At 37.1% G+C, this 24,041-nt stretch overlaps 1 protein-coding gene and 1 pseudogene across 2 annotated transcripts in view; one reads left to right on the top strand and one right to left on the bottom strand.

Moving 5' to 3' along the window:
* The window catches only part of prkacbb (protein kinase, cAMP-dependent, catalytic, beta b), a 77,372-nt gene that overhangs the window by 26,845 nt on the left and 26,486 nt on the right, over positions 1-24,041 (top strand). The window lies entirely within an intron of this gene.
* The window catches only part of LOC308695876 (NACHT, LRR and PYD domains-containing protein 12-like), a 52,320-nt pseudogene that overhangs the window by 5,019 nt on the left and 23,260 nt on the right, over positions 1-24,041 (bottom strand). Inside the window, exons 10-12 of the transcript XR_014032252.1 lie at positions 13,846-14,019; positions 8,434-8,607; positions 6,342-6,512 (exon numbers count right to left, since the gene is read on the bottom strand). The product of XR_014032252.1 is annotated as an NACHT, LRR and PYD domains-containing protein 12-like (transcript). The remainder of the gene's footprint in view (positions 1-6,341; positions 6,513-8,433; positions 8,608-13,845; positions 14,020-24,041) is intronic.

Here is a 24,041-nt window from a genome sequence, read left to right as displayed (position 1 = left end):
CATTGTTCATTTAAATATACTACCAACATTGTAACAATACAAAGGTTGTCTTGATCTATTTATATTAGTTTACATATTAATTTCACATTTTTAAAGGGTCATGAAACGATGTGAACAGATATGAACAGACTGTACATCACTGAAAATAATAAAAGCACTCATAAGTATTACAAATGAGAGGAAATTGGTTATTTTTTCTGAGCAATTTGGTTCTTCCGGGCTGAAAAGTAAAGTGGAAGTGAAGATGAACTCAAGAGGTCACATGACTGATATTCATGTATTAAATATATTTCCATAAGAGTATTATTGTATAAATATATATTTGTATACTTCAAATGTGTTTGAATATTTCACCAGTATCAGCACTGGGACTTTTCACTGTATTACTCCACTTGTCTGTGTTTGTGCAACTTGCATCATTAAGCCAGAAGGGGGCGACACGTGACTGTCTTTATGAGTGAGCAATTGAACCATTAATTGAACTGATTAGCACAAAAAAACATTGATTAATTCAGGAACGAAACAAGTTGCTGAAACTGATCTTTGATGCTCACACATATTGCTCATATGCCTCTGGACACAGAAGGATTGCATCGGCGTTTGATTGGAATGTAACATCTATGCAAAATAATCACTGAATCATTTCTCATTCCTGTTTGGAATAAGTGATTGTGTTTTGTCAACAATAAGCATAAAAGTTCTGCATTTCAATTTTGTAGTGTTGATCATTCATTGCAACATTTAACTTGACAAATAATTATGACCGCCGCTAGCGTAGCTAGCGAAAGCGGTCATATAGGGATTGTCAAAGTTTTTTTTTTTTTTTTTTTTCGTCACCTTACTGAATTTTTCGTCAACGATACCAGGGACACCGAAGCACCGGGGAACATGAAATTTGGTGGGCATGTAGCCCCACTAGACTTCTAAGGAAAAATTTCGTTTGGTCCCCGAGGGCCACTCCCCCCCCCGCGCTGGGCCCCCCAAACCCCAAAAAATGCAGTTTTTCCTAAATAACTACCTGAACCGTGGCACCGAGGATGAAGAAATTTTTATGGTATGTTGGTCTACTAGACTTTTACGGAAAAATTTCGTTTGGTCCCCGGGGAATTTCATCCATGGGGGGGTATAAAATAAATTCATTTATGTGCACATTTAGTGACTGTACACTCATCGGCCTGTAGATGGTGCTGTTGAGCGAAGGGTTGCTGGTTTAGGATGATACTGTCACACACACACATGCAGGAATACAAACAAACGCAAGCATGCACACACACTGACATCCACACGCACAGACACACACCCATACACACACATACAAATCCACATGCACAGACACACACACACAAACACACACGCGCACACATGTACGCACACATACATACACGCACAGACACACACACACACACACACACACACAGACACACACATACACAAACACACACACACACACACACACACACACACACACACACACACACACACACACACACACACACACACACAGACAGACATGCACATACTATTACTTTTTTTAGGTATATACATAAACACGCAATACAGCCAAATTACTCCACGTCATTTATTTTTGTGGAAAGCCAGTGCAGGCCTGAGCGGCGGTCATATTTTGTACCGCGATGCGGTACTTCTAGTTTATGCTACTGTCCACTGACATGCTTTTAAAGCTATTGATATTCAATGTGTTTGTCCTTCAAACACCATAAATTAAATTAAAAACAACAGCTGTTGACCAATGTGCTTTCCACATAAACTCACAAATAACAACATACACATACACATGTATGCACATACAAAAAGACAGTGTTTAGTCAAAAGCTTTTGAAAATAAAAATGTTTTTAGTTTAGATTTAAAAATAATAAGAGATGGAGCCTGTCTTAAGCTAATTGGGAGAGTATTCCAAAGTCTGGGTGCAGCGATGCAAAACGCTCGATCTCCTCTGCGCTTTAGCCGCGATTTTGGGGTAGACAGTAAGGCCTGATTTGCAGAGCGTAGAGACCTTGCAGACTTTTGTTTCGTTAGTAATTCTGATAGATACATTGGTGCTAATCCATTTAAAGATTTATAAACTAAAAGTAATACTTTAAACTCTATTCTGTAACACACTGGTAACCAGTGCAATGATCTTAGAATCGGGGTGATATGCTCTCTTTTTTTTTTCCGCACAGAAAACGAGCCGTAGCATTTTGGACATATTGTAGACGAGATAGTGTTTGCTGACTAATTCCCAGATATAATGAGTTACAATAGTCCAGTCTCGTTGAAATAAAAACGTGAATTCATTTCTCAAGATCTTTAAATGAGAGAAACGGTTTAGCTTTAACGAGCAAACGTAACTGATAAAAACACGATTTTACCACAGAGTTTATTTGGCGATCAAATTTTAGATTCTCATCCAAAACAAAACCCAAATCTTTCACCCAGGGTCTCAAGTACACAGACATCTCACCCAGATTCAAATTTACAGATTTTGATTGCTCAGATGGGCTAAAATAATGATTTCAGTTTTCTTTTCATTAAAAATTAAGAAATTTAAAGAAAGCCATACCTTTACCTCCTCTAGGCATGCTGTAAGAGACGTTAGGCTTAAAGAATCTCGTTTCACGGGCAGATAGACCTGTGTGTCATCTGCGTAACAATGAAAAGATAGACCGTGTTTTTTAAAAATGGACCCAAGAGGAAGCATATATAGAGAAAAATAGTAGTGGCGCTAAGATAGAGCCCTGTGGAACTCCATAATGCAGGTGTGCTTTACTCGAATAATATTCGCCCATCTTGACTGAGAAACTACTATTAGTTAAAAATGATATTAGCCATTTCAGAGCTGTACCTCCTATACCAACATAGTGCCTTAGACGATCAATTAGGATAGTATGGTCAATAGTATCAAACGCTGCTGTTAGATCGAGAAGAACAAGTACTGTAATATCACCAGAGTCGCAAGTAATTAAAATATCATTAAGAACTCTGACCAATGCGGTCTCTGTGGAATGACATTTCCGAAAGCCAGACTGAAATATTTCAAATAATGAGTTCGCAGCTAAATAACTCTGTAATTGTAATAGAATAATTTTTTCCAGAAGTTTAGAAATAAATGGCAAGTTAGAAATTGGCCTAAAATTTGTCAGAACAGATGAATCCAGGTTCGGTTTTTTAAGCATTGGACGGATCACTGCGTGCTTTAAGCAGTCAGGCATAAAGCCAGACTCTAGACTGCGATTTATTATAATCCGAAAATATGGAGCCATATCTGTAATGAGTTGTTTAAATAAAAAAGGGGGAAGACTATCCAGTGGTGAGCCAGAGGGCTTGAGCTGCTTAGCTATTTCTAACTATTCTGCCTCAGTAATTGAGTTAAACTCACTAAGTGACACAGCGTCAGTTTCATTTGAGCAATGGTTATTAGGATTGAAAATAATTATAGAGGATGTGCAGGTTATACTCTGCCTGAGATCTCTTATTTTATTTTCAAAGAAAGATAAAAACTCATCACATGACGGGGATGAAACCCCCGGAGAAAGACCGGCCGATGGATTTAAAGTTGCATTTATAATATTAAAAAGTGTCTTTGGTCTGGAGCAGTTCTTGTTAATAATGTTTGATAAATGTCGACATTTGGCTTTTTTTACTTCCTTCTGGTATCTGCGCACAGAGTCCTTTAAAATCTCAAATGACACCTGAAGCCTGTCCTTTTTCCACTTTCGTTCTGCTCTTCTGCAACAGCGTCTAAGGCAACGAATGGAATCATCAATCCAAGGTTCAGAGTAGGATTTTAGTCGCGGTGATCTTAAAGGGGCCACGGCGTTCAAGACATCAGAGCAGGTGGAATTAAATCTGGAGAAAAGTACTTCTGCGCTGGTCTCACAAGCAAATTCATCCGGCGATGGCATCACTTCATCAAAGATGGTTAGGAAAGATGATTTTGTATGGTTATTAATGTAACGATATGGAGCCTCACGAGATAAAACTGTAGATATTTTCGCATGGCAGGGTATAGTAAACATAACAGTCTTATGATCAGAAAACCCGTTTTCACAGACTTCTAAGTCAGCAATACAAACTCCATGCTGGAGCACTAAGTCAAGGGTATATGGCCACCTTTGTGTGTGGAAACATCGATCCCCATACTAAAATCAAAAGCATTTAGTAGATGCGTAAATTCCTTAGCCAAGCAACCATTCATGCAGCATACATGCACATTAAAATCACCCACAATAATAAACTTATCATATTTTGGGGTAAGATCACCAAGGAATTCTGCAAAGTCTGTTATAAAGTTTGTGTTATATTTTGGTGGTCGGTAAATTACAGCAATCAGAAGTGGATCAGCAAGTTCAAAGCAAAACATCTGAAGTTCAAAACTGCTGTAGCTGTTACTCACCACCGAAGGACAAATAAAATGCTCTTTGTATATAGACACTAGTCCACCACCCCGGCCAGTTGTCCGTGGGGAGTTAAAATAGCGACATTTGTTTGGCAAAAGTTCGGTAAAAGGGCTCAGATCTCCTGGACAGAGCCAGGTCTCCGTAAGAAATAGAAAATCCAGTCTCTGCGCAGAAAACAGATCGTTTAAAATAAAAGTTTTATTTACAATCGATCTGGAGTTTATCAAGGCCATCCTTACTTTCAAGGGATTTGATGTAATTCCTTTTCATGTAGGCTACTGCGCGTGGTAGCGAGCGAAGATGATTCAAACACACTCCTCCACGATAGAAACGAGGAGAAAAAACAAGAGTGTGAACGCTTGAGGGCGAAGCCAGCTCAGTCCGAACCAGGGGAATTATCCATTGTTGCAGCGGATCCAAAGAGCGTCTCCGAACAGCTCGTCGCCAGGTGAGAGGAAGCTCTCCATGCCTCAGCAACTCCAGCCTCAGCTTAACCGCGATGCCAGCTCGTTTTCCCCGGCGTCGCCTCCGCCTCCGGGTCGGAAGAGAGCCAGGCCAGCGGCGCAGGTATCCAGGTATAGATGATAAAACAGGTGGTGGAATAGAGTGATAACCATCCTGTAGTTGGTATGGCTGCACATTTGATAAGATTTCCACGTTTAGATTTAAAAGAGTTTCTCGATTATAAATCAGTAGTGACGCGCAACATTTCTGCACGGTAGCACAAGTTAAAACATATAAGCAAACAAACAACAGACGGAGCAATAGACGGGGTGCCACACACATCGGCGCCATCTTTTAGCCTCTTAACCGTTTATTCACGTTTATTTGAATAAAGCTGCACTTGCGTTAAGTAGTGATGGGAGAAACAAAGCTTTTCAAAGCTTCAAATCAATTAAACCAATTTCTTCGCAAAACGATTCACTGTTTTGAAGCGTTAGTCTAAGCGTGCAAGCGTGTAGTTTCAAAATGACACACGCTGGACAAAAACTCGGGCCAAAAACTGCATATAAACACCTTCTACAAACCCATTACAAATGTTTTATTGAAAGTAAAATCTATCAAATTCAATTAACTAATCATCTAATATGATTAAATATCAAGTGTCTGTATAATATGTGCTCTTTTATCAATTTTCAGTGCTTGTTTTATTTTATGGATGGCTCAGCTAAACAGGCCAATAAGAAATTATTAACTACTATTATTCCTTTTAATTATACTAATGTCTAATTAAAACGTCTACAAATGTATAAAACTGATCAGAGATCAGGTTAAACCCACAGACACTTGTTCAATCTCAGTAAATCTGCATGATTCATGGGTTCACAGAGATCATCGACTCCAGTGGTGAACCATTGACATTTCCAAACGTTTCGAAAGTTATGGCGTAACTAAGCCTCGTTTACTGAAATCATGTGACTTTGGCAGTTTGATACACACTCTGAACCACTGATTCAAAACAAAAGACTCGTAAAGGTTTCGTAGCTTCATGAAGCGTGTTTCGAAAGCGCCCATCACTAGCGTTCAGATACTGATCACAGACTTTTAAAATGCACTTGTTCAATGTTTACAAGTTACAGTATATGCTGCACCAAAATTAGACATTTTACATTTTGGGAAATACAAACATTGAATTGAAAGCAGTTATGAACATTTCTGATTTTGATGTCACAAAAAACATTGTTCTGCATCTACAGTAACTGAAATAATTATTGACCCATGATCCAACTGTCTGTCTTAAACAAATATTTAAAGCTTGATACCATGTTTTAATTGTGTGTTTTTAATTTGCTGTTTAATTTTATTACTTTACATAGTTGTGGCTCTGTGTGACGCTGAGGAAAAAACTGCTCTGACTCAAACAAGTGAGGAAATATTATCATCAGCTAACATTACAACTAAAAGTAAAGTAATATTATAAATAAATGAGCAATACTCACGTCAGTGTGTTGAGTTGACAGTGTTTATCCTGCAGTAGAGCAGCGATCTGATTCACTCGTGTGTCTCCTAGTTCACGTTCACTCAGATTCAGCTCTTTCTGGAGTAACGGGTTTTTACCCACAACTCTCTTCACATACTGACAGGCTTCCTCTGCAGCAGGACTCAAAAACCTGCAGAAGAGTCAATTCAGTTCTCAAATAAATGACGATTGATACGATACAAAAAAATAATAATTCTTTGAACATTTAAATACACAAATAAATATAAATTTATTTAAAATAAACTAGAGCGACACTCAGTCCTAAAGCAAACTCATAAGAACAGAAACGTCTCACAGAGCAGAAGGGCAAAAGCTCACTAGATCATGGTTTTCAGTATGAATATATAGTGTGAAATTAAGATCTTTCTGGATTTTAAGCAGGAGAAGTGAGAAACGTCAGCACAGAGAAAACTGGCTTGTGAAACTGCATGTTTGTGAACATCTGGAGACTCATAGACCTGCTGTAGAGAGATGAAGTCAATCTGGGCTTGATGGAAAACTATTGTGTTCAGAAAACTATTTCACTAAAAGGTTATCTAGAATTTTGATGAGAAGTGTGCACAAAAATAAAATTGTGCATTTCAATTATCAAGGTATACTCCAGAATATCAGCCCATATACTGACCCATAATGTCTATTTGACCTTTAGCTCGTATCACAACTAAACTGTGTTGACGTTTAGCATCATCATGACAGAACCTGCAGCATCTGATCTGATCTTGATCATTATGATGCAGCTAATTGTCAAGCTAATTGTATAGCTAAAATCAGGGTTGCCAACTGTCAGTTTGCCAACTCTCAGGAGTTTAACAGCTGTAACATCTGCCTACAACGTTCTCACTGCAGTATTCTCTGATCGTTGATTCGCTGAAACCTTGCACCTGATACGTCAGTTGCGTGTGAAAAGTTCTGAGAGAGTTCGGAGCGTAGGTTCGGAGTCGGAGCCACTGATGAGCATTTGAAAGTTTGGATGACAATCAAGGTAAGCAGATAATAAAATGGTGTGCCTTTCACTACAGACGTAGCCTTGCCTAATCAATCTGTGTGCCGAGAGTACAGACTTCATAGTTGCAAACGTTGTCTGACGTGCGTCATGTGGGCTAGCTAATTGCTCAATAAAAATAGGCTCATGGTACAAATTACGTTTTGGCAAATCAGGCAAGTGGCATTTTAAATTTCCCCAAATGATCAAAGATTGCCCAGATTGTGTTGAGTCTGCCACACTCAAATGCGGATGCTGAGCGAACCTTCTCAGTTATTGGCCTAAACAAGACTGACACCAGGAACAGACTGGCACTTGATGGCACCCTGTGAGTGATGGGAAGTTCGGATCATTTTACGGACTCGCTTGTTCGATCTCGTTCATTAAAATGAACAAATCTTTTTTTCGAGTCATTTCATTCATTTAAGGGGCTTTAAATGTTATACTTTTAACAGCCAAATTCCACGAACACATCCACCTACGCAGTCTTTATCATATTCTAAATTAAGAAATCATTATAATGCAGTCAAAATAATTTACAGGGAACATAAATAATTACTTTACCTTTCGAGTCTTTCGTTCATTTGTCACGTGACAGACGCAATGAACGTTCATGACCGGATTGAACCCTGCTTCAGATACGAGCTCCTGCAGTGGTAGTGAAGCAGGCCATAGGCTACAACAGGCCTAATGTGTGAAACTTGTGTTGTGGTTTTATGGGGAGGTGGAGTAACTATTACGTGTCCCTTTTGTTTTGAGATTTTTTATTGTTTTGATGTAGTTGTTTTACATGTTTGCTATTTAATTACCTCTATCTTTATTTTTTTATAGTGCAATCAATAAATGAATTGTACATTTTTTTTTTTTTTCAGAAATCAGGGTTTATACTAAGTAAACAAGGACTGACATTTTTAAAATTAGGGTTGGGTTACGAGTGCGCACTGATGTTTTACAGAGTCTCACTCCAGCCAAAGTCCCAAAGTTGGCAACCCCGGCTAAAATAATATAGTAGTTATGAATATTTAGCCTCCATATAACTAATCTAGTTAATTATTTGATCCCGTCTCACCTCAGTGTCTTCAGTTGACAGTCTGGATCCTGTAGTAAATCATTGAGCTTCTTCACTCCTGATTGTCCAGGATCATTTCCTGTGAGATCCAGCTCTATCAGGTGTGAAGGGTTTGATCTCAGAGCTGAAGCCAGAGCTTTATAACCTTCTTCTGTCACACTGCAGTTAGAGAGTCTAGAACAGGAATGAAAGCATTCAGCTGATTAATCAGTTAAACCCTGAACAATATAAATCCTTAAACTTGAATTTTATTTTGTTCTTTGTACAAATGCATTGAAATTTAGATGCAAAAACTGACAACTGAATATGGAGGCAAACAAAAGGCACAGAAATCTTTAATATGTTAGACATCAACATCACTTTTGAGATTACAATTATCTAAAACTGTGTAAGCCCGTTTATCGGTCCAAATGGGGGTTTCCGCCAGAACGGGTGAAGGTCTCTGCGTGTTACTGTCTTTCCGCGTGGCAAAGTAATTTAATTCCATTTAAGCTTTTATCTCCATTTTATATCTGACTCCATTTTCAGTTAGATTGCCAATTGGTTATTGGTCAATTATATAATAGTTTAGCAATAGATTTAATTGTTCTATTTAACTTATTACTTATATTTTACCTGTTCATAATAGGAAGCTATGTCGCTCAGAGGTCCTCACGCCTTGTTTAACGTGGGTCTCACAATCACAATCTCTCCAGCTTCGGTCACTAAACAGAGGTAACTGCTATAAACCTGAGATCGGTCGCTAGCCTGGCTCCGCCCTCCTGTGTACTTCCGCTCAATTTTATTTCCCTTCAGTACTACGTCTGGGATTGTGGTGTATTCTTTGGTTTTCTCCGGCCAAATTTTTGGCGGCCCAATCAGCGAACAGAGGGATTGGCTGAGAACGATGACGTTGATGTCGTGCGTTAGTTTGAGTTGTAGGGTTACGTCACGACCAAAGGTTAGCGATTGGTTATGGGCAGATCCAATAGTTTTAAACTTCAACAGAATACCCGCCTACAAGGAAGTTAACGCTTGTCAATGGAGAGAGGCCAGACTCTCTGTACAAATGAAATGTACGAGAGTCTGGTAGAACCAGGCTAATCGGTCGCATTCACGCTTACACAATCAAAGATACTTTGGTACAGCCCCCGTGATTGCATACACTTGAAATTAAAGTAGCGTTTACTTCAGTAGAGGTATGGCCACTACTACAGATATAAGTCAACCAGCTTTACTTGTCTGGTTTCCCACGTACACTTATCTAAAGTAACATTATATTAAAACTAGGGGTGCACCGAAATTTCGGTCGCCGAAATTTTCGGCCGAAAATGCCATTATCGGTTTCGGGCCGAAATAAAAAAAACTGCCGAAAACGTAAACCGAAAGTGAATGCCACCCGCCCCTATCACGCGTCTGCCTATCAAAGATTAAGCATGTCAGAGGGCTGTCACTTATTGCACAAGCGATCGGACCAACCAACACATGTTTCGAAAACGAAAATAGGGAACGGCCTTCTCTCGGAGCGCGTCCAGCTCGTCACGATACGCCCGCAGCGAACGCACGTCACAGAGCAAATGCAGGTTCTGACACACACACACACACTCACAAAATAGCCTATTTATGTATAATATAGCGCATAATAAATGTAGCCTTCAGTAATGTTTTTCATTGATGTTATGGCAGTCCACATTGCTGACTTGTGTGCGTCTCAAGCACTGTCTTTGGGACATTCTACCAGAAACGTACATTTTCTATCCCCCCCAAAAAAAGAAAAAAGTAGTATTAACCTTCAACTTTAACACTGACTTTAACGAAGGAGGAGATAGTGAATAATTGTAAATTATTGAAATCCCACCTCTGCACATAATAATTTTTGAATAATAAGCATTTTAATATGCAGTTACTCTTTAAAATGTCAGGCTCCGTCACAGACATGGCTGATAATGTAAGTGTGTTAAAGAATATGCTCTCTTCTGCACAAATATCATCATTTTAATGAGGATCTGTCCCTTATTGAAGGAAACATATAATTCATTAAAAAAAACACAGCTATCAGGCTGATTTTGCTTGTTTTGTGGGCTCTTAGATAAAGAATGACCATCAGGTTCACATAATGTTGTTGAATAAGGGGCTTTTGGGGTAAAGTTTGTTACCAACGCATTATTGTAAATATATAATCCAGTCTTTACTATCACTATATACCCATTTCAATAATTGTTATAATCAAAATAGCCATTTTTGGACTAAAATATACTTTGTGACAGGACTGACCGTGGTGTGACAGGGTTGACAATGTTGTGACAGGACTGACATTTTTTCCATCAAGCATTCCGAATTACATTAAAATGACCAGATTTTCTCTGTAAAACTAAAAAAACTAAATGTTTATAATTTGTAGTAATATACTAAAAATCTGTATTTAAATAGTGGATAAGTCTTTATTAATAAAATTAATCAAACACAATTGACAATGGGAAAGGATAGTCTCGATTTTAAAAAGTAAACAGTATTTTAATTCTCTAATAGGCCTATTATCAGCCACTTTAAACCTGTGTAGGCTACAAGTAAAATTCATTAATATATCCTATATATGTTATCATATATCTTTACCCAGATTCCTTATTGAATCAGTAACTTAAGAGCTGTATAATAGAAGAAACAATACACACAGCACACTTGTCTTTAATTAATACAATAATACCAATGTACAAAACCATTTTTTAACAGTTGAATCTTTTTTATTTAAAAATTGAATAATGATGAATAAGTAGCAACACATAAAACACATTTTTAATCGAGTTCAAGATATATTCTTTAAATCATTAACTATTAAATCCTTACAGGTAATACTAAACTGATTCAGTTATGTAAGCTTTTAAAAAACACATAACAAATTGATGCATTTCATTTATTGTATCAGCACTAACAAGAAAAATACATTTAAAAACAGTCACTAAAACAGCTAAACATGTATTTTTACAAACATGAATGATTAAATCCTTACATCCATCTGTCCCTCTCTTTCTGAAGATGCCTCTCCTTCCTATCTGGATCAGCATTTCGACGGGCCCGACACTGTCTTTGCCTCTCCGCTGCACTAACTGGTGCCATTGGAATCTGTTTGAATTTCATTGATTACTCATTATTATGCAAATATACAGTTATAAACATTTGTTCTTTTTTTTTTTTTTTATAAACAAAACACAACTTAAAATGCAGCTCATCTTTGTCACAGACAAAAGAGAGATTTGTATCTATCATTTATGAGCGTTTGCAGCATCAAAATTAAATTGAATTTGAATTAAAATTAGGCGTTTATTCAAAATAAATAAATAAACAAATGTTAGCAGTAGTCAACATATTCATCTGCAATGAAACAAGAAGATTACCTGTGGTATTCACTACAAACAAGCAATGTAGAGTATCAGGCCCCGTCACAGAATGTCAGGCCCTGTCACCGTGAAATGTGACAGGGCCTGACGTGACAGGGCCTGACAATCAGACATTTTAACAGCTATGACTCAGCTATTTAGCATGCTAGCATAAAAACTGACAACATTTCAGAGAGTATTTACACAAAAGATTTAATTTGTTCCAAATCTAAACCTATTGACATACATTTTCTGGGACATTATTGCGTGACAGGAACTGACGTAGTAGCTCGACCTCAGGTAAAAACATGCAGAAAGGCTTAAAATTACAAAATTCAAGGACAGAACTTACCTCTGGTTGGTGTCAGTGTGTGATGAGAGGCAAAGAGGTCACTTCCTGTGATTTGGGACCTTAAAGACATATCACACACTTTTCTTGGAATCTTTTATGCAAGTGTGACAGGGCATGACAGAAACCCGGGGACACTTCTAAAAAATCAATTTATTTATTATTAATTCATTTTACTGAAGATTTTAATCGAATAATACAAATTATAACATCTTAAATGTGCTATGGTATTGTTTTTTCTATGAATTTCAAATGTATAATTATAATTTATATGATGTATAGAATTGAGATTTGACCTGGGACAGTACATTTTAGGGGTTCTTAATTTTAAAAACTGTTTTTTAAACAAAAATAAAAAACAATTTAATGAAATACATAACATATTCTGTTGTAAAACCCTCTAAATTAATTCACTGTATGACAGTTTTGGGAAATATGTGGATTACACCAGTTTTATAAAACAATAGTAGTGCCAGGACAGCAAATGTACGTTTCTGGTAGAATGTCCCCTTTACGTTCGTCCTAATGCCTGTTTAGTTGTCCGTGGATTTGCCTATGTTGAAAACGCATCAACGCCAAATATAGGCAATTTACTAACGATTCAATGAACACTTATGTCTCAAAAATCGAACAGGATTTTTTTCACAAAAGTGACAGCCTGCCCTATACGTGAGGACACCAAAGTTGCAATATGTAACATTTGTTCTGCAAAAATCTCCAAAATTGTGGATTTTTTTTTTTTGCTCAACTTTTAAAAAACTATTTTATTTAATGGAACATAAAACTTGAAGGATAATATTATTTGGTATTATTATTTATATTTATTGTTAAAATATTGTATGTTTTGTTATGTAACTGTTAATAAAAGTTTGATTATTATATTGTGATTTTTCATTTAAGATCCATTAATTTCAAGCAATTTAAATATATATATAAAATGTATAAGTTTTTTAAAAGAAGCCATTTTCGGCTTCAGTTTCGGTTTTCGGCCAAGTGCATCCTAAATTTTCGGTTTCGGTTTCGGCCCAGAATTTTCATTTCGGTGCATCACTAATTAAAACAGAGGTAAGACACACCCAGATTTAGGTTGGTCAAGCAGCATTTGCTGCCCTAAACGGAAATTCACGTCTTGTCTTTGCAAAACATGTACACTTGAATTAGCGCCAAAATATTAGTTGTCACCAGTCTGACACAAAACTACTGGTAACATACGAATCTGTTTAATTCAGCTCTCTCAGGTGTGATGGGTTTGATTTCAGAGCTGAAGTCAGGATGAGACTCTGTTTCTCTGTAATACTGCAATCACTCAGACTGAAGACAGAGAAATAACAATAGTTCACATCTATGATGATCATCTTATTGAAGAGCTACAGCAGCATTTAGTTTCCAATAGTCTGTTCTGAAACCCAGTCACACTAGTTCTGTGTGCTGGAAGACACTGTTTCCTCTCTTTCATTTTAACTATTTATTTGACGTCTCTCTTCTTTATTCTCTGTTGAAAAGGCAGATTTCTGGATGTACACAATCAGTACATTGTATCAAATGCTGGAAATTAAACAATTACTAACTAGATAAAAACACATAAAAATGTGAGCAATAGGGAAAACCCAGAAAGTGCACTGCTATAAACAATGAAACATAAGCCCTGCTGTCTTCAAATAAATAAACTTCAGCCACACTGTAATTGCTGTACAGTATAATGATACTAACTGTAGTTTCTCCAGCTTGAATTGTGGGTTCATCAGTAGATCACTGAGGTTTTTCACTCCAGAGTCTCCTAGTTTATTCCAGCTCAGGTCCAGCTCTCTCAGGTGTGACGGGTTTGATTTCAGAGCTGAAGTCAGGATGAGACTCTGTTTCTCTGTAATACTGCATCTATACAGACTGAAGACAGAAAGAGAAAAGAAAATGAATCAGATTTATGATGATCAACTAATGTGTTTAGCTTCATCCAGCAGACTTTTGCTGACAAATAAACAGGGATATCCAGGTTCAGGGGACACAGAGAAAGACTACACATTTGAAATGAACAAAGACATTTGCTTTACTGTTTCCAGTCCCTCTTTCCACCACAAGGATCATTTGTAGTTCGTAAAGGCACAGAGGTTTCTGATAGTGATCTAGGCCTGTAGGCCAAAATGTTTGTACTTTTGGGGTGAATTGTCACACCTTTGGTACGGTGGGGGAAGTGTAATTATCTGATTGGTCAGTTTTAATGTCTCACATCTGGGTTTTAGTCACATGGTCAGGAAAGGATAAAAGAAGATTGAAACGCTTCAGTTAACGGTCATAAAGTGTGAGATATGATGTAAGCAGCGAAACTAAACAGCTGTTTTACGCTAGAAGTTTAAAACAACCCACAGAAATAATCAGTTTGCAAAGACTGTATCAATCAAAGCTAATTAATTAATTCAGGAAAGAAACAAGTTGCAGAAACTGATCTTTGATGCTCACACATATTGCTCATATGCCTCTGGACACAGAAGGATTGCATTGGCGTTTGATTGAAATGCAACATCTATGCAAAATAATCATTGAATCATTTCTCATTCCTGTTTGGAATAAGTGATTGTGTTTCGTCAACAATAAGCATAAAAGTTCTGCATTTCAATTTTGTAGTGTGGATCATTCATTGCAACATTTAACCTGATTCTCCTGTTTAAGAATCTGTTTTCTGCATGACATAATTTATGCTACTGCCCACTGATATGCTTTTAAAGCTATTGATATCCATTTTTTTTGTCCTTCAAATTGCACGTGTAGATCAGGAAAATCCAAGATTTCTTTCGAACCCCCCCAGCAACATCACTTCTGGGACCTCAGTTTTTATAAAACCCTGTGTACGGCCCTGCCTTCATGTCACCATTGTCTTCTGTCTGGCTTTGTTCCCTGTAACTGCTGTTGGTGACCTTCATGTTTCTCAGTCAAGTCTCTGTTTTTTTAGTTTTGTTCACGTTTATTTGAATAAAGCTGCACTTGCGTTCAGTAGTGATGGGAGAAACAAAGCTTTTCAAAGCTTCAAATCAATTAAACCAATTTCTTCGCAAAACGATTCACTGTTTTGAAGCGTTAGTCTAAACGAGTAAACGTGTAGTTTCAAAACGACACACGCTGGACAAAAACTCGGGCCAAAAACTGCATAAAAACACCTTCTACAAACCCATTACAAATGTTTTATTGAAAGTAAAATATATCAAATTCAATTAACTAATCATCTAATAAAATAAATATCAAGTGTCTGTATAATATGTGCTCTTTTATTAATTTTCATCGCTTGTTTTGTTTATTTTATGGATGGCTCAGCTAAACAGGCCAATAAGAAATTATTAACTACTATTATTCCTTTTAATTATACTAATGTCTAATTAAAACATCTACAAATGTATAAAACTGATCAGAGATCAGGTTAAACCGACACTTGTTCAATCTCAGTAAATCTGCATGATTCATGGGTACACAGAGATCATATGAGTTATTCTTGTGCCAATAAAAATGAACGTAGCTTTTCCTCAAACTAATGAAAATATAAATTGAAACCAAATAAATTATCTCTAAAACTGAAAAAGAATAAATCGCAGGCAAATTTTTTGACTTCGTTTTTAATACACTGCATGTTTTGCTAACTATTTCTCATATTTCAATCGCTGATCTGAACTTACAAATGCGCTTCCAGAGTTTTCATTTACGCTTCTGAAGTTTTCGTTTACACTCCCAGAGTTTTCGTTTGCTGTTCTGACACATTTTTCTCGTGGGGGCGGGGCTAGTAGCAGTGTTTTCTCATTGGTTACTGAGCTTTTGATTGACAGCTTCGTGACCTGGAAGTGAAGACGTCAGTGGTGTGTTTATGTGTGGATGTGAGCGTCTGTAATCGCAGCTTTCTATTTCATTTTAGTGATATTAAGTTTATATCTGTATTTATTTGCTGCTACACTATATTGTTGAGATGATTTCTTATAGAAGGAATAGTACAGACAAATGATATTTATCATTAGTCATCGTCGCTATATCAGGAGGATAACGTTATACTGGATAAGCCTACTCGTGGTAAGTCTGATTTTTGTTTTTTTAATACTACTAATACTATTTATAATGCAGTACTGGCTTTTTTCAGGTGGAGAGGCATTTTAGAGCTCAGAGAGCCCATAACATTATACAGCTGAGCTGTGTTGTCTTGATTTAACTGACTTGATTTAACCTAGACTTGTTTATCTACATTCGGTTACAGTCTTCGATTAGATCATATTTGCTTCGATTAGATCATATTTCCCCCCAGCCACCCCAAACAACTTTGAGCTAGAGTACTGTACAGTAGTATCAGTCAATGACTGATGCCATAGGACCAGAGTGCTGTCAATCACTGCCTGATTCAACTTTGGCAATGTAAAGCCTTTTTTACCATGCCAATAAAGCTTTTTAAAGCTGAATTCCTCAATTTCTGATTAATTTGCGATGCAGAGTTTTTGAAAGAGGAGAGACACGACTTGACCACGTCTCTGTTCGTAATATGTAAACACTCAATTATTTTGAAGTATCGCCCTGGTTGCAGTATTTATTCTGATTACTTTTGTGTGATAAAGATGACTGATAAAGCTATTATATGTATCTATTCTAGTATGAGTAACAAATTGCTTTTTCTGTGTCCATATTTGACTAATAATAATGAAAAAAGTGCACTTCAAATGAACATTTCTTTGACAAATGTTAAATCTTTAATAGTCTTTAATAATAAATATATGTCCAAATTAAAAACTTAATACATGCAAGTAATTATGACTGAAAACATCCAGCTACTAGGGAATACACATCCATATGTTTATATATAGGGCAATACAGCCATCTACTGGTTACACAACAGTATTACAGATGATAAATGCTGCTTGACTCCGAGGTAAATATTTAGTACTGTAAAATCCCTTAAATATACTGTATATATAATAAATATTTTAAGTCTGCAAATTGTTACTGTATGGGGAGTTCAAAGCAGTTTGTATTGTTAGATTATAATACATTTCTTCTCTCATTTTCCAGGGAGTGGAGCAACTTTTCCATAAACAAAATTCTGATGCTGACAGAGGATGGAGTGATAGTACCAGAGATCCACTGTCCCTGTCAGACAATAATCTTACTTTGTTCAGACACATCACCTTTGAATGACTGGGATCTTGATCTTCAGACACCTGATTTATTTTAATATAGCAAATATTTCAATTTCCTCTAGATTAAAACAAACATAGTTCGCAAGTACACAAAAGGTTTCACTTTATTCTTATTAAACTATGCTAATCTTGGATTAGCATACCAACAGCAAATGAATGTTAAGGGGATAGTTCACCCAAAATTAAAATTCTCTCTTATTTTACTCACCCTCATGCTGTCCCAGATGCATTTTACTTTCTTTCTACAGATAAACACGAATTAAGTAAGGAAAGTAATCCATCTCTGCGAGTCCTAAAGACGCTTTAAAAACCACACACAGTGAGCGTGACGGTAATCCATGCGACCTCAGTGGATGAATCAATGCCTTCTGAAGTCAAACAATACGCTAGATAAAATAATAATAATGTAAACTGTTTTAACTATTAAAAATCTTACATACATGGGTTACAATCCACTTGCATTATGGACTCACAGAGATGGATTATTTCCTTAAATATCTTTGTCTATGTTTATATGAAGAAAAAAAGTCATATTCATCTGGGATGGCATGAAGGAGAGTAAATGATGAGAGAATGCTCATGTTTTGGGTGGACTATCCTTGTTCTGCTTGTGTCCAGTCACTGCTTTGTTACTTGTACTGCAACAGGAACTGTTTAAAGAATCATTGCAACATTTAAAATGTATATGAATTTTTCAAATGTATTCTGTATTTGTAATTGTGCATTTTGTATAGTAATGTATATGATGAGAATACTGTGCATTGCATGTATATTATGCAGTTAATGTTTTGTGGATTCTGGTCTTTCCGGTCACACCATAATTGCATCCAAGACTTTCACTCTGATACTTGTGTATATGCTTTAGTGACAATAAAGAATGTACATTTATTTGAATTCATATTTTCAATTACATTAATTTAACTGGTTGTATAAGTCACGATTGAAACGGTTGATGATTGTTAAAATATATTTAAATTAAATGAAAATGTTAATTAAATGAAATAACTAAATATAATTATCAATACAAAATCTGACAGCAGGCCACGACTGTAATTTTCATTTTGTTTAAATTCCTCTTATTTAAGTGATCATTAATTTTGATGGTGTAAACGTAGGCTATATCATGCTAACAGTGAGTAGTGTGATGGCCATGGCTGCCAACCTTGATTACCTGGTTGAAGTTTGACTTTCTTGACGGCTGAATATATCACACACGTTTGCTAGTATTCTCTTTAAATTGTAACAGCTGAACCTAATCAGAGCCTAACATGCAAAATAATCATCAGGAATAAACAAATATTCTCTGAAAACATTGGACACTACAATATTTTAAGTATTATATACAGACAGTACTTTAATGTGCAATTACACCTGAATAGACTGAATAGATCTCTTGTGAGTAGTAAGTAGTAGTAACTAAGTAGTAGCAGCAGCAGGTAAATACAGATAAAATTAAAAAAACAAACATAAATTATCACTAAAATGAAATAGAAAGCTGCGATTACAGACGCTCACATCCACACATAAACACACCACTGACGTCTTCACTTCCAGGTGAAGAAGCTGTCAATCAAAAGCTCAATAACCAATGAGAACACACTGCTACTAGCCCCGCCCCCACGAGAGAAATGTGTCAGAACGGCGAAGGAAAACTCTGGGAGTGTAAACGAAAACTTCAGAAGCGTAAATGAAAACTCTGGAAGCGCATTTGTAATTTCAGATCAGCGATTGAAATATGAGAAATAGTTAGCAAAACATGCAGTGTATTAAAAACGAAGTCAAAAAATTTGCCTGCGATTTATTCTTTTTCTTTTAGAGATAATTTATTTAGTTTCAATTTATATTTTCATTAGTTTCTTAAAAAGCTACGTTCATTTTTATTGGCACAAGAATAGCTCCATAGTAAGTAAGTGATGGCTTAAAGGGAGCGCTATTGAAATTATAAAGAGTGATAACTGCATTTAAATGTGGGAGTGATCCGCTAAATTTTAGTCCTGTGAGTCATGAAATTGCGAAGATTGACATAGCAACCTGAAAACGTGATAACCATAGCAACATTTTGTTTTTGTTACATTTACACTTTAGTCATAAGTTTACATACACCTTGCAGAATCTCCAAAATGTTTTTTTTTAATAAGAAGGATCATAAAAACATTGTTTCTATTTAGTACTGCCCTGAAAAAGCTTTTTCACATAACAGATGTTTAATAGCCTAGTCCACAAGAAAAAATACAAACCCAAAATGCAAGACAAATTACATAGGCTTGATTTTAATATTGTGTGTAAAATGAATGAACCTGAATGATCCACAAGATTTTTTTTTTTTTTTTAATGGTTGTTCATGAGGAAAAATCCTCCAGCTCCTGCACATTCTTTGCTTTTCCAGCATCTTCTGCGTATTTGACTCCTTACTAGCAGTGACTATGATTGTGAGATCCATCTTTTCACACTGGTGACAACTGAAGGACTCATACACAACTATTACAAACCCTGCAAACATTCAGTGATGCTCAATAAGGAAGAATTAAGAGCCAGGGGGTGTAAACCTTTGAACTGGATCATTGGTGTAAATTGTTCTTATTTTGTTTAAAAATTCATTCATAAATTTAATCTTGCCCTTCAGAGGCTAAATAAGATATTAGCATGTCAAACAAAATAAGAAAAATGTAAACATCACCATCATCTTGCTCAAAAGTTTCCCCCTGGCTCTTAATGCATCGTGTTGCATTCTTGAGCATTACCTTGCAGATTCTGAAAGATGTACAGTAGGTGATAGTATGACTGTAACTATACATTGCAATCATTTTGTAAGATTTAAAATATTAAAGGTGCTATGTGTAGTTTTTCTACTAAAATGAATCCTTTTTTTATTGCCTGTGTGTGAAGGGGTTGTAATCTCACATTAAAATGATCCACTTTGCGGGTTTTGCTATTACCTCGGAAAGCAAGTATTCTTATTTTTATGTGAAGGTGCCGGGTCGGATTTACCGCAAAATCCAGTGGCGTGACCTGCACGCGCGCTCCCGAGCCTCTCGCCTCGTCTACTGACTTTGCACTCAACAGCGACGGCACTGCAACTTATGACATGTATGATAACACTAAGAAACGACCTGCTCCCAGCACAACACAGACTCCAACACAAACTCCACATATTGATAAAAAACAACAAAAAAAAAGAATTTTTTTTTCTGCTGAAGCTCGTATTAAAGGCCAGACGTGAATCGGATCAACTTCGGACAAAAACACGGAACAACATCGGCAGGGCATTTGAATCATGGAGAAACCTTATCTACAAACCTAGAATGTACCTTTCCTGAAGAAAATGTGAAGTGGTGCTTGCAGTGGCAAAATTTGGCACGGTTGATACTAGGGTTCCATACTTATGGTACGAGCATGGAGCATTAGTTCAACGTCAAGCTGATAAAAGTAGCCTATTATTGTAACGTTGCAGTGGGAGTTTACCTTAGTTTCCAGCATGTTGTGTAATGCTTTCTCCGGTGTGTTGCGTCTCAGTCTGGCCGGTACCCAGAGTGCTCGCTCATGAGTTCGAGCACGCGCAAGAGCACGCGCTTGTAAACATATTGGTTGCAATCTGAAACATCACCGCTAGAGGCCGCTGAAAACTACATATAGCTCCTTTAATTTAAGAGCTCAGTAGTGAGACCTTTCGCCGGAATGTGATTGACAGGCGATTTGACCAATCATAATGCAGATTAAAGTCAGTGGATTTGAACTTGAAAAATGATGTGTATTGATTTCTTTTTGCAGTTCTGGTGTTCAGTCATGTTTAATTTGTGCTAAAACTAGAAGATTATCAGTTAACATGCTGCTTGAATTAAGGCCTACACATTAAAGCACCATCAAAACAGTATTTATTGTTTGAATTTCCTATAAATTACTAAATTTGAAAGCTGAGACTTTATTTCATACCAAAAGTAACCTGCTCTGTCTTGTCTGTTGGCGCATTGTCAGTGTCCTCTTTGCTCCGCAATATATTTTTCACTGTGTGAGAACATGTGAAGTGAGAGCGGAATGGCTTGTTGTACGTAGCAACAGTAACTAAGAGGGGCGGGTCTTTGTAAAAGGTCAATTTCAAATTGTTTAAAGGCCATGTTGCAGGTTAACAACCACTGTCGATTAATGGGTACATAAATCACTCAAGATATGTATATCATTTTTAAAATGTCCCAAAAATGGCCTTAAAGCCTAGTTTTTTACGTTTTTGGTATTAACGTTTTTTTTACGCAACTCGGTGATGACGTCACGTTGGGGAGAAGTGGAGGAAAGGTAGCCTCAGCCTAGTATTATGGTGCGTTCAAAGTCATCTCGTATAGATCGTATTTACGAGTTGAATGCCACCACAATGTCGTAAATACTTAATAATTAAATGCATGGTCCGAGGAGAATGAGTGGAGAGTTGGTGAAGTGTTCTGGTGAGTTGCTATCATTTAACAACGCAGCAATGAGCACTGGAGCTAGTCTACGAGCAGCAGTGCACAATAACGACACTTTTTTTTTCTTTTCATCTAGAAATAGAAGGCATCATGCTAGCTATATGGGTGTTTCTAAGCGTTTATCTCTTCCTCCGGTGAAAATGTTGTTGCAAACTTAGCCGCCGCATGTCTGTCGCTGTGTTTGGCAGGTGCTTGTCTGGGCGCCGGCGGTGCCGTCCCATGGAAACTGCGCTGGAAAGCTTGTGCTGTAGGGAAGTGAGTGTGTTTTGGTCGCTGGTCGAGGAGCTCACCTCGCACCAGATGTGACGTGCCTCACTCAGCATCCAGAGTTTTTACACCCAGCACAAACAGTAGTTCACCATTGTCAATCTACCTAACGTTATATATTTCTATATATTTATCTATCTAGCTGCTAGCTATCTATGCTATTGCTAACGTTATGCTATCTGGCTGTCTGCCTACCTCTCTATACTAGCCTATCTATCTATCTATTTATCTGTCTGTCTGTCTATCTATATCTATTTATTTATCTATAATCTGCGCTAACGTTATCTGAATACTCTCGTCTGCTACTCGTCTCTCTAGTCACTCTCAATGCGGGCCGCGGGCTTTGGTAAATTCTCTCCCCAACGTGACGTAATGGCATTGTGGGGGAAAGGAGAGTCGTTGCAAACCGCTCTACTTTTTCGTATTATATTCCGCTTTGTGATACCCAACGACATAAAATACAATGGATAACAGTTTAAATGTTTATTACCAACAAGTAAATAGCACAAATTCGATGAAAAAAAAAACCTGCAACACGGCCTTTAAATCTTTGTGGACTCGACTCGGACGTTAAGGACTCAGACTCAAGTCCGACTCGGCCCTCTTTGGACTCGGACTCAATTGTTAAGGACTTGGCCTTGACTCGGACTCGACAAGGACTAGGACCCAACACTAAGTTATGACGTAACTAAGCCTCATTTACTGAAATCATGTGACTTTGGCAGTTTGATACTCACTCCGAACCACTGATTCGAAACAAAAGATTCATAAAGGTTTCGTAGCTTCATGAAGCGTGTTTCGAAAGCGCCCATCACTAGCGTTCAGTGGATCTTATTACAGGCAGATACTGATCACAGACTTTTAACCTGTTAACCATTGCCAGTGCGCCCGCGCACTGAAGCATTTTTTTTTTTTTTTTGTTCAAAGTTACAATCAGATTTAATGTTATACCTTGACTAACTATACATCATTAAAAAGATATAAGACTCAAGTTTCAGTATTTGACCACTATTGTATTCTGAGAAACTTCTTAATTTATGTCAGGAGTTATGAAATGAAAAAATGAGTCGATACCTTTAATATGAATTATGAGCGTCAGCTGCTCCCATTCAGAAAAAAACTGTCATGACAGCGCTTGACAAAACAACGTCCCTCAGGGCTTTTAGCTCAAAAATGTGCAGATTTTGAGAAATATGGAAAGATTATCATAGGTTTACATCAGATTTCTATAGACAGGAATAATATTTATTGAATTTATACCCAAATGCGTCGATGTAATCATTATGAGCGCTTGGTACTCTATATACTGTGTTTTCAATTCATACCAATAGCCTGAGGGCGCTACATGCACAATAATAGTCCATATATGTAACATGAAGAAGAGCCATGATCATGTGACATTCCAGGATGTCACTGATACACACACAGCTAAACAGAGTAGACATGTGCCGGTATTCGGTAATGCGATAAAAAAAATTTAATGAATATAGACGATATTGTTATCGCGGGCACTTCAAAATACCGTGAAAAATAATAGATCCGAATTTAGATTTTTAGAACGCGCATTATAGCTTATTTTCCATCAACTGCTTAAACAAACACTGTGTATATGCTGCGCGAAACACGTGCGCACTCTGATGTAAACAATCGCCACGTGTATAAGCATGCGGCCGGTGTGCACTTCTACTCTAATGTAAACAGTCCCCACATGGAGAAGCAGCATGGTGGAAGGAGGAATGCGCGGCCTACAGTCTATGGCCGCCGCCGATCTATCCGGATCCATCCCGCTTCTAAAAGCAGAGCTGCCAACTCGACGCATTCAGCGCGAGACTCTTCACACGCTCACGCCACACATCCGTTTTCTCACGCAGAGAAAAATCGCAGAGCAAAGAGGACACGAAGACCGTCAAACAAGACAGAGCAGGTTATTTTTTATATGAAACAGGAGAACAATTGTGTCACAGAACGTTACATTTAAACCATTTAATGACCAGCAGCATGTTAGATGACTAAAACAAATAGAGTGTAC

This window comes from Scardinius erythrophthalmus (genome assembly GCF_964197995.2).
Source record: "Scardinius erythrophthalmus genome assembly, chromosome: 9".
In the NCBI taxonomy this organism is placed as follows: Eukaryota; Metazoa; Chordata; class Actinopteri; order Cypriniformes; family Leuciscidae; genus Scardinius; species Scardinius erythrophthalmus.
Note: the sequence above shows the minus strand (reverse complement) of the source record. Positions and strands in the feature narration are given on the sequence as shown.